The sequence below is a fragment of the Populus euphratica genome, unplaced genomic scaffold (assembly GCF_000495115.2).
Source record: "Populus euphratica unplaced genomic scaffold, PopEup_1.0 scaffold111.1, whole genome shotgun sequence".
Classification (NCBI taxonomy): Eukaryota; Viridiplantae; Streptophyta; class Magnoliopsida; order Malpighiales; family Salicaceae; genus Populus; species Populus euphratica.
In genome coordinates this window covers 860,981-874,171 of record NW_011499877.1, presented here as the reverse complement: position 1 = coordinate 874,171, position 13,191 = coordinate 860,981, and the positions used below count along the sequence as shown (strand labels likewise).

Below are 13,191 nucleotides of genomic sequence, written 5' to 3'. Positions count from 1 at the left end.
ATATTTTCAATTTAATTTTTGGTTTCTAATTTGTGTATATAATATGTTTTGGTTTAGTATTCTACTTTGAATCTCACTCTTTTTTTTCTTTATCATTTTATCAATTTTTCAATTTTATTTTTCAAATCAAGTTTATAGATTTTTATTTTTTCAATTATAATAATAATAATTTCAATTTGATCCATATTTTTTGATTTCTTATTATTTTTTGTGGCTCTTTTGTCAAAGTTTTTATAATTTTCGATTCTATTTTTCAAACCAAGTTCAAGGTTTTTATTTTTTCAATAATAATAATAAAATAATTATGAAAATAGTTATAATAATAAGAATAACAACAACAGTAACAATGTAAAATAATAATAATAATAATAATAATAATTAAGTTAGTGGTGATGATAATAATAGTAGTGGTAATTGTAATAGTTTCATAGTAATAGCACCAATGATGATGATATTAATAATAATCATGATATTAATAATTGTGATAATAATAATGATCATAGTAATAATTTTGGTGATAATAATAGTAATAATGATAGTAATTTTAATAATAATAAAACAACACCAATAATAATAATAGTGGTGATATTATTTATTAATAATAATAGTAGTAATAATAATTTTGATCTTTGTTTTTTGAATTACTATTTTTTCAATTATTTTGTATGATTGAATTTTTTTTTTAACTTTTTTTAATATTTAATTTATTAAAAAATAAATTTTATAATTTTTTAATATTGGATCTTCAAATCAATGACTTCAATTATGAGTTTAAAAGTTAATAATTATTTTTTTATAAAAAACTTTATAATACTCTTTATATTTACATAACTTTAACTGTAAATTTAAGGTATTATATTCCATATTAATTTAATTTTAATTAGTATTGATATATACTTGTCATAAATAGTTTTTTTATATTTTTTTAGTTTTATTTTAATATCTAAATATTATCTTTTTATATATAAAAAAATCATTATCAGGACAAAACCCGAGCACCGAGGCTAGATTTGCAAGAACACCTAAAATTCTTCACGCTCTCTCGGTCTCTCCCCTTGTTTCAGTTTTGTAGATGTCCTGACACGTGCCATAATAAAAGGAGAAAGGGTCTCGTCTTTTCATTTCTGGAAAAGGTGAAATTGAATGGAATGAAGTAAGCCCAATAATTACAAGCATGACCTCAAAGGTCCATTGTTTGGTTGCAGAATGGTTCCAGTTCATGAGCTCAAAAAGGCTCAACAAAAAGTTTGTTAAAGTAGCCCATTACCCAAAGTTCAACTTACACCCGAGATAACACGAATCATGCCGCATTTTTGTTATTGTGATAGTTTTTATAATTATGATTTAAAAAAATTATTTTTAATTATGATTTATTTGATATTTATGTATATTTGATTAAAATATTTATGTATATTTAATTAAAATTGTGGTTGAAATTAAAATTAAAAAAATTAATTTAATATGTTTGATGATATATATTAATATTGATGGTTTTTAATTTAAATATTATATATTTAAATATTGTATTATATCATAAAATAAATAATACTTTATATAACAAAAATTATTGTTTCATTAAATTATTTACAATTCTATCAAGTATTCGTGGTTTTTTAAGCATACAATAAAATCAGGAAAATATCATCAGAAATAAAATTGGAATTACTATGAAATTCTGCAAATGCTACACTATCATGTGATCTCTTTCTAATTTTATATAGTGTTATTAAATAATATTAAATACTAGTTTTTTTGAATAAAATACAATTTAAAAAATAATAATTTTTTTTACTATTCACGTGAGTGGTGCAAGTGAATAAATTGCACTATTCACTTTTGTCTGTTAGGTAAATTAATTCACTCTACATTGTTCACTTAACAAAAGTGAACAATGCTGACAAAACTTGTGTAAAATGTTTCTCCTCAAACTGTGTTTCTATATATTTTTTTATGGGTATCATGTTTTAAAAACGCCAGTCAACACTTTAACCAAACATAATTTTTTGTGGTTTCTTCAAAACGCAACCTCTCCTGTATAGATAAACACATTCTTCAACTGCCCTATAAAGTTTCTTTTCTCTAAACAACTATGTTGTTGTCCCGAACAGATTTTATGAGTTTTTTATAGATAAATAAATTTAAATATTTATTAGATCAATTTTTTTAAATATAAATAATTTTATATAAATTTTTTAACATATAATTTGTTTGATTTCTTATTCACACAAACTAGTCATCACCACACTAAAAAAAAAGTATAATTTTTTAACTTTTCAATTTTTTCTAAGGGATTTCCATCTATTTATTACAAAATAAAAGAAACAAAAAGATAAATGAAATTCTATTTTTACCATTAAAAAAATATTTTATTGTTTCAATTTAAAAAACTTGATTTACATTGATTATATGATAAATATTCCATAGATATTAATTATATAATTAGATATCATACACTAATATTTACATTTTAATATTACAAAATTGCAATAGTTTTCTTACCACAAATTACTATCATTGTTATAGTAGCTCTGAATTATTTTATCAAAATAATTCATATTTAGATCAAATTTATTTACACTGTATATTAATCATTTTCATTCTATTTTTTTCATTTTTTTTTTCAAAAAATATTGTAAATATTATGAATTCTATCCCCTGATGAGTCAAAACTAATACGAGATAATGATGGAAATAGCCTAAAATAGCTAAGTATTTTAATAACTTAAAGAATCATGATGTTATTTTTATTTTTGCTTGTTTTTAAATATTTTTAGAGTTTTATAAAAATCCCAATAAGATACCATATAAGTTAGGAACGATTTATAAAACTTATTTATATGGTGTATAAATAGGAAAATAATTTAATTTTAGGAATTAATAATTATTTTAAGGAAATTCATTAATGGTAGTTTTTTTTTAGTTAGAGAATAGTCACTTTAAAGATTTTTAGCAATTGGTATTTTTACCAAGATTTTATATCAAATAAAAATAATTAATTGGTCAGACAATAATTCTTATTTTACAAGGTATGAAGCTTTTTGACTAGTATGAATTCTTCAACAATTATTTATCTTGGGTATTTTTTATTATTATTTGAGGCAAATGGTGAAAAAAATCTTAGATTATTGTTTTATTTATTGTTATTATTTTAAATCTTATTTTAACATGTTTGACTCATTAGTTTTAAAATTTACATATAAATACTTTTATGTAAAGTTCGTTATTTAGTTTATGAGATTTTCTCTGAAGTTGTCGCATATTATATACTTTGTTTTTTTTTTTTGTGGTTGAATGATTCCTATATCAAGTTCTTAATTGAATTTACATATTCTTCAAATGATAGATTAACTTCAATGTGATATGTATTTTTTGTTCGCATCTCGTTACAGACATAGAATGGGGGTAATTAATTGCATATAACTTTAGTTCTCTAAGATAAGGTTTTTATTGGATCAAGTTAGAAAACTTTTCTTCAAAACTCAAATTAGCAATTTAAGGGACATTTACGCATAAGTTTGGTATCAATGCAGGACTAATTTCAAGTTATATCTATTTAATTTTTATTGTTGCAAGTAATTCTAGGGTTTTATTTAGATCTTGCCATATGAAGGGTTTGTTTTTGTTTTTTTCCTGGTTTCTTTCTCTTTGGGGTCTTGACTAATAAAAAAAAGATTAATTCTGGATTAATTTTGGTTGTGTTTCATTTTAAAAGGAAAAAAAATAATCAATTTTTGATAGGAAAAAAATCTTGAAGTTGCTTAAAAACTACAAACAAAACAAATTATGGTCATCTTTCTTATTTAAGAAATCCGATACCTATTTTTTTAAAAAAATCAAAACTACAAACCTTGAAATGATTCATGGAGAAACAATTTGAAAATTTTAGATCTTATATGAACTAAGGTTTAGTTCAAACTTATATTGGAAACTCTTGGTGATCTTGATTAATTTTTTATTTAGGTAGAATAGAATTATCTTGCATCAATTTCTTTAGTTTCTTGATTTCTTAAGACATTTTCTTTATTTTCTTGAATTTCATACTTTTCGTTGTCTCTTAATAATAATTCTTGCTTTTATTTTATGTCTCGATTTTCATTGTTATATTCACATAAATTTATATTGCTACTCGTAAGTTTTTTCTCAAGTTTTATTTGAGCAGTTTGAATAATTGTTGATTCTTGAATCTTTAAACATAAAATAAATCACTATATAGTTTGGTTAATTGTTTGATAAATTACTAGATTACTTTTAAGAATCAAAGTATGAGAATAGAGTGGTAAAATGCATAACCAGTGGCGGAGCCACAATGGGGATTAAGGGGGTAATTGCCCCTTTAATTTTTTTTTAAAGATATTTTTTATATTAAAATTTTAATGTATTAACTTAACATGTTTAATTTTCTTTATTAACTTCTATTTAATCCGAGTTTTTTTATAATTATTGTCCTTGCCTCTCTTCCTTTTATAAAATTTCTCATCAAGTCCTAAACTATTAATTAGTTAAGTAAGTAGCCTTTTATACTTTATGCTTTATATTTTAGCTGAGTTTTCTTTATTTTTTCTATTTATTCCATTGTCTAATTTTAGTTTTATTCCTTAATAATTAGTTATTAAAAATGTTAGAGTTTATGATAATTTATGAATTTGTTAAATTAATATGTGGATGGATAATATTATATGCATATGAATATGAATTGAAATGAGTTTTGATGAATTAATATGTATTTTATTATGAATTTCACATGAAAATAATGATAATCAACTTGCTAATGATTAAAAATGAGGAACTGAACAACTCAAAAAATTAGGGACATAATAAAAAAATTAAAAAATATATATTAATATTCATATTTAATCCACTTGTATAAAACAATAAGTCAACAAAGAATTATTGCCAATAATTTCACTACTCCCTGAAAGATTTAGAAATAGATGAATGAAAGTTTAATTGTATATATTAAGAAAGAATATTTTTAATAAAATTAATAATAAAGTTATTATGAAGCAGTTTCAAAATATAAAAACTCGAAAACAATAATTATAATGTAAGTTTTTTTCATTTTAAAAATATTCTTAAATTAATTTTACTTGACATGAGTTAGTAAATGCATTTCAAATTGATTTCTTTATATATAACACATATCTATATAATATATAATATCAAGCATTTGTTAGTAATTTGCTTCCTTATTTAATTTTTTTTGGCTACGCTACTAGGCATAACAATATTATTAAAGTGAAAAATGTAATAAATTATGTGAAATAAGAGAGGAGTGAGTTTTATTGTGAGAATAAACAATATAAGGTTGTGAGTTTAAAGAGTAAAAATAATGTGATTCTTAAGGAAATAGTAAGAGAGGACAAAAAAGACTCTGATTCAGTTAATAAAGAAAAAAAGTCAATTGAAGCCAAGAGTAGAGAGAAGGAAATAAGGATGAGAAAAAAATAGTGTAGAAAATATAGGTAAACACTTAAGTTTCTATACAAATAAAAAAATGAGATCAGGAGTGCTTATTTTTTATATATATATCTATGATTTTATTTATATATAAGAAGATATATTTTAACAGTAATAATATTGATTCTTTTATTTCCAGTGTTGTTATATCTTTGTGACAAGAAGATGATATAGGACAATTAAGTTCGGATTTGAGCTTAATTTGTCTTATTGTGTAACTTTACACCAACAAACATAATTTTTTATCCAACTATTTAATCAAGCTGAAATTTTTTCAAAATCTTCAGATATATATATATATATATATATATATATATATATATATTTGTTAAAATTTCATGCCTATGATAGTTTGTTAAAGCTTTTTAATAAAGGTTCTAACTTGTTTTCAAGATTTTGTTATATATTTTCTAATGATATTTATAGTGGTTTGCCATTAATAAATGATGCAGTCAATAATAATATGATAAAGCATGGATATCTTATCCTTAGACTTGATATTTTTAATAAATCTTGTATGTTTAGTAAGATTGATTTAAAATTTGATGTTCAAATCAAGATGGAAAAAGGGATGGAGAGAAAAATAACTTTAAGATTAAATATGAATTGTTTAAATGGTTTGTCATATTGTTTAGTTTTACTATTATACATAGTAATTTAATGACATTGATGAATCATATATAGTGTGCATTTATATGTAGTTTTGGTTGATTACTTTGATGATATTAATAGTAAGAATTTAGGTAAGCATATTTTATGATTTTTGCTTAATATGTTACCAAAGAAATCTTATTAATATATATAGTTTATACATGTTTTGCAAACTTGTTGATATGCTCATGCAACTTGTTTAAAATCTTTAAATGAATTTATAAGGATTTAGTACATGCCTTGAATTTACCTTTCTAAGCTTTATATAATGTTTATATTTTACCTTGCTTAACTAGTACATTTTGTTTATTTAGTTGCTTTACAAACATATTATTTTGTTATTATTTTTTTACATATGAAGAGCCTAAATTTATTCATAAATATTTAACCTTTTTTTATATAGATTTAATCATATCTTCTACTCAAAATTTGATTACCCCAATCAATGTTGCTTTGGCTAGTATTATTTCAATAGTAGGATTCCATGACCACCATCTTTGGTGGTGCATAATAAGAAACCTATAAAGTTAAACAGGTTGAACTTCGAGAGGTGACAACAAAAGGTGTTCTATCTGATCACCTTGAACTTAGCAATTCTTGACTGAAAAAGCATCAAAGCTATTAGATGATGATTTTCATCCCACTACAGTTGTAGCTATGAATGCCTGGAATTATATTGATTTTGTGTATAAGAACTACATCTTGAATGGATTGGACAATACACTTTATAATGTCTATAGTTCAATAAAAAATGCAAGGACACCATGAAAAACTTTGAACAAAAATTACAAGGTTAAAGATGCTAGAATAAAGAAATTCATAGTTAATTTTTTTGGATTTCAAGATGTTGATTCAAAGAGAATGATAAGCCAAGTTAAAGAGTTTCAACTCATCTTGCATGATATACATGATGACGACATATCTTTAAACGATTCCTTTAAATGATTGCAATCATTGAAAAATTGCCATCATCTTGGAAAGAATTCAAGAACTACTTTAAGCATAAGCGTAAGGAAATAAGAGTTGAAGACCTTATTTTAAGGTTAAGGATAAGAGGGGATACAAGTTGTCAAAAAAAGTCAACTCTTCTAATTCCTTTAAAGAAAATATTGTGGTATAAGTTGCAAAGTCCTACAATTAAAATAAAAAGAAAATGCTTGTTATAAAAGACTAATAAATTGCCAAGATTTTTAATGGAAAATACTTTATTTACAATAAGAATGAGCATTTGGCCAATGATTACATAAATAAATGTCAGTAAGGGATTTAAAAAAGGATTACTCAAACCAATGTCATCAATGTTGATTACCTCATAAATAAACTTCTATAAATGAACTTATCTATTATTATTTTCAAAGTCTACATGATAAATAATCATAAGTAATCGTGGATTGACATTGATGTCATAAGATATGTATAAGCCGAGAAGATAATGTTTTCCACTAACAAATAAGTCGAAGGTTAAAAACCTATATATGAGAAACTCACCAACCTTTAAGTTACAAGGTGCGGGGAAGGTCATGTGAATTATATAAAAAGAATAATGCATCTTCTTTTTATTTGCTTAAGTCTTGTGATGTGTAGTTGACATATTAGATCATATGAATTATAATTCTATATGAAGGTTAACTAACCTCAAATTATTACTAAGTATAGTTTTTAATAAAAATCATAAATGTGAGATTTGGGTAGAATCTAAATTCATAAAAATTTCTTTAAAACAATTAAAAACATAGTTAACCTTTGGATTTATTTCATTCATACATCAATGATTTAAAATTTGTGCACATTAGAAGCATAAAAAAGTATTACATTATTTTTGTAGATGATTAAACATTACAAGAATGTAGTTGAAAATTAATATAATAAGAAAGGTGGAGAATATAAAATATTATTTGGTGAATTATGTTCATAAAATGGTATTATCCATTAAACTACTACTTCTTATTCACATAAAAAAAATAACATTGCGGAACAGGGATTGAACATTAAAAAAATAATGAATGTCATGTTAATAAGTTTATGAGCACCTCAGAACTTGTGGGCTAAGACAATTCTAACTGCTAGTTATGTATTTAATAAATTACCCTGACATGACCAAAAGATTGATGTCTTCTTCCAAGTGTAAGAGTGTCTAAGTCATAAATAACTCGACAAAACTAGGATCGAATCATAAGGAAGTTAACTATATAATAATAATAATAATAATAATGAGTTAAAGAGAATTTTCAGATGTGAGATTAATATGAGGATTAAAAAATGATGAAAACAAATGTCAAGGTTAGAGGATCCACTAATGGTATTTCAAATAAGTATAATATAAACACGTTTTATTACTTAATTGGAAACCACATACAAAGAAGGTTCTAATAAGATGGTTTATCATTAATAGCTCATTATAATTTATTAACATGATCAAATTAGTTATCTTATTTAAACAACATTAATATTTTTAAATATTGTCAAGAATTCATGATGTTAACTTATGTTAACAACAAATCAAATTTCTTTTATAACACAAGTATTGGTTATACCATACAATTACCTATAAAGGATCAAGTATTTATTATACCAAGTGTTATACAACACAAATCTTGATTAACCATTTAATAAGTAAGGTATTACTAATTAACAAGATAAAAATGATAAGACATGTTAATAGCAAACTTTCTTGGACGTAAGCATTGAAGTCCATATTGAGTTTATATTATACATATCCTAACACCATTAGTGAAACCTTTTCACTTTAAGATATTAAACTTAGCTAAATATTATGAAAAATAAAAGTATAAAGAAACACGATGAGAACATAATTATGTAAGTATAGTAAAGGAAATAAAAGACATAAATAAGATATTAATGAAACCATAACATGAAATAAAACTAGAATATTAAAACTACAAAGAAAAAAAGCAAGTAAAGAAATGATCTTGATCTGAAAATCAAGATGCCTAAATACATGAAAAATACCTTCTTTTATAGGCCAAAATTCATAATTATTAATTTGATGACTAATTATTGAGTGGATGGCCATCTCTTGACTTGATAACAATCCTTATCTTCTTCTCTGCCAAAAAGGTTATTATTAATAATATAATTTGAATAGATAGTCCTCATAAAAGTTCTGAGAAATTATATCAGCTTTCTAACAAAATAAAAATAAGGTTATTTGGTCATCTAAAGCTCAAGATATGGGCTGAACAGTGAATATTGTCTGGGCCGCAGGACAGATTCCAACTTTTCTTTTGTTATTATAATTTGAACTTGAAAATTATCCTTTTAAATCCTGGACTCTTCGTGAAAGTTTTAGGACTATATCTTAGCTTTCTATCCATATAAATCAGATCTAAATGAAGTTCTGCAACTCCAATTATGATTTAATAACCAAATGGTGTTCCAATTTGAATTCAAGTAGTATCTTTTTTCTAAGTTTTGTCATCTATTTATCTTCTCAATTTTAGTAGTTAAACTTATCAATCAATCCTTTGATTTATGTGATAGGCTGACATTTAAAATAAACATTTACCATAAATTAAAGGTATCTTATATTATCAAACTTATTATTATAAAACATGTTCTAGTTAAAGAGTCATTGATACTTCAAATGCAAAATGATGATATAAAACTTTGATAAAAATACACTTTTAAATGCTAATCATACCCCATAAAAATTTAGAAAAGATACCATATAAATTATAGAAAGGAAGAAAACTTTCCTACAAATACCTTAAAGTTCAATGGTGCAAAGGTAGCAGTATCTGATCCTAAAAAAATCAAGATAAGACCTATAATTATGAATCATGTATATGTTAGAAATGTTTATAGTAATAGTATGTATTGATTTCTCATATATAAGTCAAGTATTGAGAATATTCATCCTAATATGATAAAGGAATCAATGAAAGTTATATTCTTTAAAAATATATTTCTATTTAAAGAAGCGAAGAAAATCATTCACTTAAAAAAATGTGATACAATCATGACTATAAGAAATAATATTTTATGATTTAGGATGAACATCCTCAGACAACTAATTTAAATTTTAGGTTTAATAAAGTAATAAAATCAGTACATGAAAAATTTATAAGTGATAAATTGCATAAACTTCCTGATTTGCTGAAATAACTATTTAAAGGAAAAATTTTATAATTTAGGGTGAAAATAGTTGGAAAACAAAAACAATAATATAGTGGAATAATAATAAATTTATGTATGGTGTTTACACATAAAACATTGATTAATGGTATAAGTCTTATTATAATTGCTCTATTTTGATAAAAAAAAAATAGTGAAAACTATTAGAAAAATCTTATTATGATTATGAATAAGAGTTATTAATGAATTAATTTAAAAATATTGATGATTTAAGTAAATAAAATACAATGTAAATTTGGATTTTGGATCATACTAAAATTTAATGTGGAGTATCTTGACATATTGATTTATCTTGGGTTAAAATTTTAAATCAATTAGAGTTTGGAAAAGCCTCATCATAGTGGTGATGGTCGGATAAGAAAATACATGAAAAGCTTTTGAATTATTTTCAATAGCAATTTTTTAAATATGGATATAAGTTCATCCTTTCCTTTTTATAAGAAAAGTCATCAACCATTAAAGATGAAAAACAAAAGTTCAAATTTCTATTATATTCACCATAAATCTTACTTGTTCTTTCAAAGAGAAGGCTTGGATGAGTATTGTAAGTAAGTTTTAAAGGGAGAAACAATCCAAACTAGGAAGTTTAGAATAGCAAGGAATTGGAAGTTTGTTGTTTAGAGTGAGAAAATGTGAAATTTAAAGGGAAATAAAAAATTCTTGGGATTTAGTGCAAATGGCATATTAAATTATGATTGATTGATTGTGGCAAGATATTCCTTTTACATTAATTGTATTTTTCTTATAAATTTTCTATAAACCTAGGTTTTATGTGTAAATAGTGATTAGAAAGTGAAGTGGTGAAATTATTGGTCGATTATGATTTAGATTACATTATGATGAGGGACTTGAAGAAGAATTGCAAATAAATTATGGGAATTTATTCTCTATTATGGCTAGCCACAATGGAGATTTTAGGGTCATGGAAATTTGATAAAATTATGAAATATTGTTGCTAGGAATGTTGAATATTAGTTTTGGAAGTCTTAATGTTATCTATTAAAAATTTACTTATAATGTTCATGTATTTGAATGATGGAAAGCTTGGAATTTCATAAGCTTGTTGGTTTAATGTGTTCATTGGTATGAAAATATAAAATGGGGAGAAATTATGAATACATCAAATTATTTACAAATGATTGGAGAGTTTAATGGTATAAGGTTTGAGTGATTGAGTTTATTTTTTAAAAGAAAATTGTTAAAGAGTATTAATTGAAATTTTGAGATGTATAGAGGTTTCTACGATTGAATTTCGTTAGTGATATGAGTATTAATTATTATTGTTTGGGAGTTGTAGGAGAAAAGATTAAGGTGGACCCAACTTCTACAAGCTTGGATAGTAGGAGCTTCACATAAGAGATTACCCTTTCTTGCTCTTTTTAATTATTTAAAATGCTTGTATAGTTGTTAGATTTTTAATGTATATTTAATTGTGTTGCATGAAATTAGAAAAAGAAAATATATGTGTTTTGTAATCGATCGCAAAAGCAATGATACTACATGTGATTGGTAATCAACTGTAACAATAGTAATAAGTATTGAGTTTGTGAACAATCGTAATGAATATTATTTTTGTGAATGACCGCAATGACGATAATTGTCGTGTGTTTTGAATTAACCACAATGGTAGACCCTGTAATGTGTGACAAAGCTGACCATTTGGACTGAAGCTATAACGTGTGAGAAAGTTTACCATCTAGAAAGAAACTAATGAGATTTAATAGTATTGTAGTCAAATATTTGGACATAAATTATGGATACAAATATAGTATGCCATTTAGATGAAGACTAATGAGATTTGATGGTATCATAATTGAACATTTGGGTGTAAACTATGGGTACATATATGGTCTGTTGTTTGAACATAAACTAATAAGATTTGATGGTATCATATTCAGATTTTTGGATGTAAAATATGATACAGATATAGTTTGCTATTTAGACAAAGACTAATGTAAGTGATAAATATCATACTCGACCACTTGGATAAAGTCTCAAATAATTTTGTAAAAATAATGTCTATAAAGAAGAGAATTAATACAAATAAATTATGCTTATAGGACAAGATAGTAAAATTATGTAAACTATGCCTACAGGGTATATAATTGTGTTTTAAATATATGGTAATTAAATGGAATACAATGGTGAAAATTATAATACAGAAAATTGAATGGACTACAATGATGAATTTTAATATGTGATATTTGAATGGATTAAAATGATGAAATTTAACTTGTGATATATAAATTGTCCATAATAGGTGAATTTATTATATGGTATTTGAATATGCCATAAATAGACACAAGAAAAATATGATATGAAAAAAATATTTGAATATGTTATAAATAAAAACAAGGAAGATATTGAGATAGAAAAATAATTGAATATGTTATAAATGGGCACAAGAAAAATACTAAGATGAAAAGATATTGTAATGTTCCATAAATGAATATAAAAATAATTGTATTGGCAAAATAATGAATTATTCCATAAATAAGCATAAAAAATATTTGAGTTGGAAAAATAATAATGAGACTTGCCACATATGGACACAAGAAACATTTAAGTTAGAAGAAAATATCAAAATTACTATAAATGAGTTTATGAAATATTAAAGATGAAAGACATAATTAAAAGGGTCATATTAGGCATAAAGTACATGAGAATGAGAAAAATGTATGTATAAGTAAAAAATTAACTTAAAGTACATTAAGTTTTTTTTTAAAAAAATTATATAGATAAAATGACAAACCAACAAAATTAGTTGGTCAAAATGAAATAAAAGCTTGGGAAAGATGCAAAGTGACACAACTAAAAGATTGATGTCTTCTACCAAGTGCAGGAGTGTCGAAGTAATAAATAACCCGACAAGACCGGGGTCGAACCACAGAGAGGTTAATTGTACAAATTATAAACGACAATAGTACA

General features: G+C 23.9%; 1 long non-coding RNA gene across 1 annotated transcript in view; it reads right to left on the bottom strand.

Moving 5' to 3' along the window:
- Nucleotides 1–5,088: 5,088 nt before the first annotated feature.
- Nucleotides 5,089–13,191, bottom strand: part of LOC105128579 (uncharacterized) — a 13,959-nt gene continuing 5,856 nt past the window's right edge. Inside the window, exon 3 of the long non-coding RNA XR_842889.1 lies at nucleotides 5,089–5,181. This is a non-coding gene — a long non-coding RNA (uncharacterized LOC105128579). The remainder of the gene's footprint in view (nucleotides 5,182–13,191) is intronic.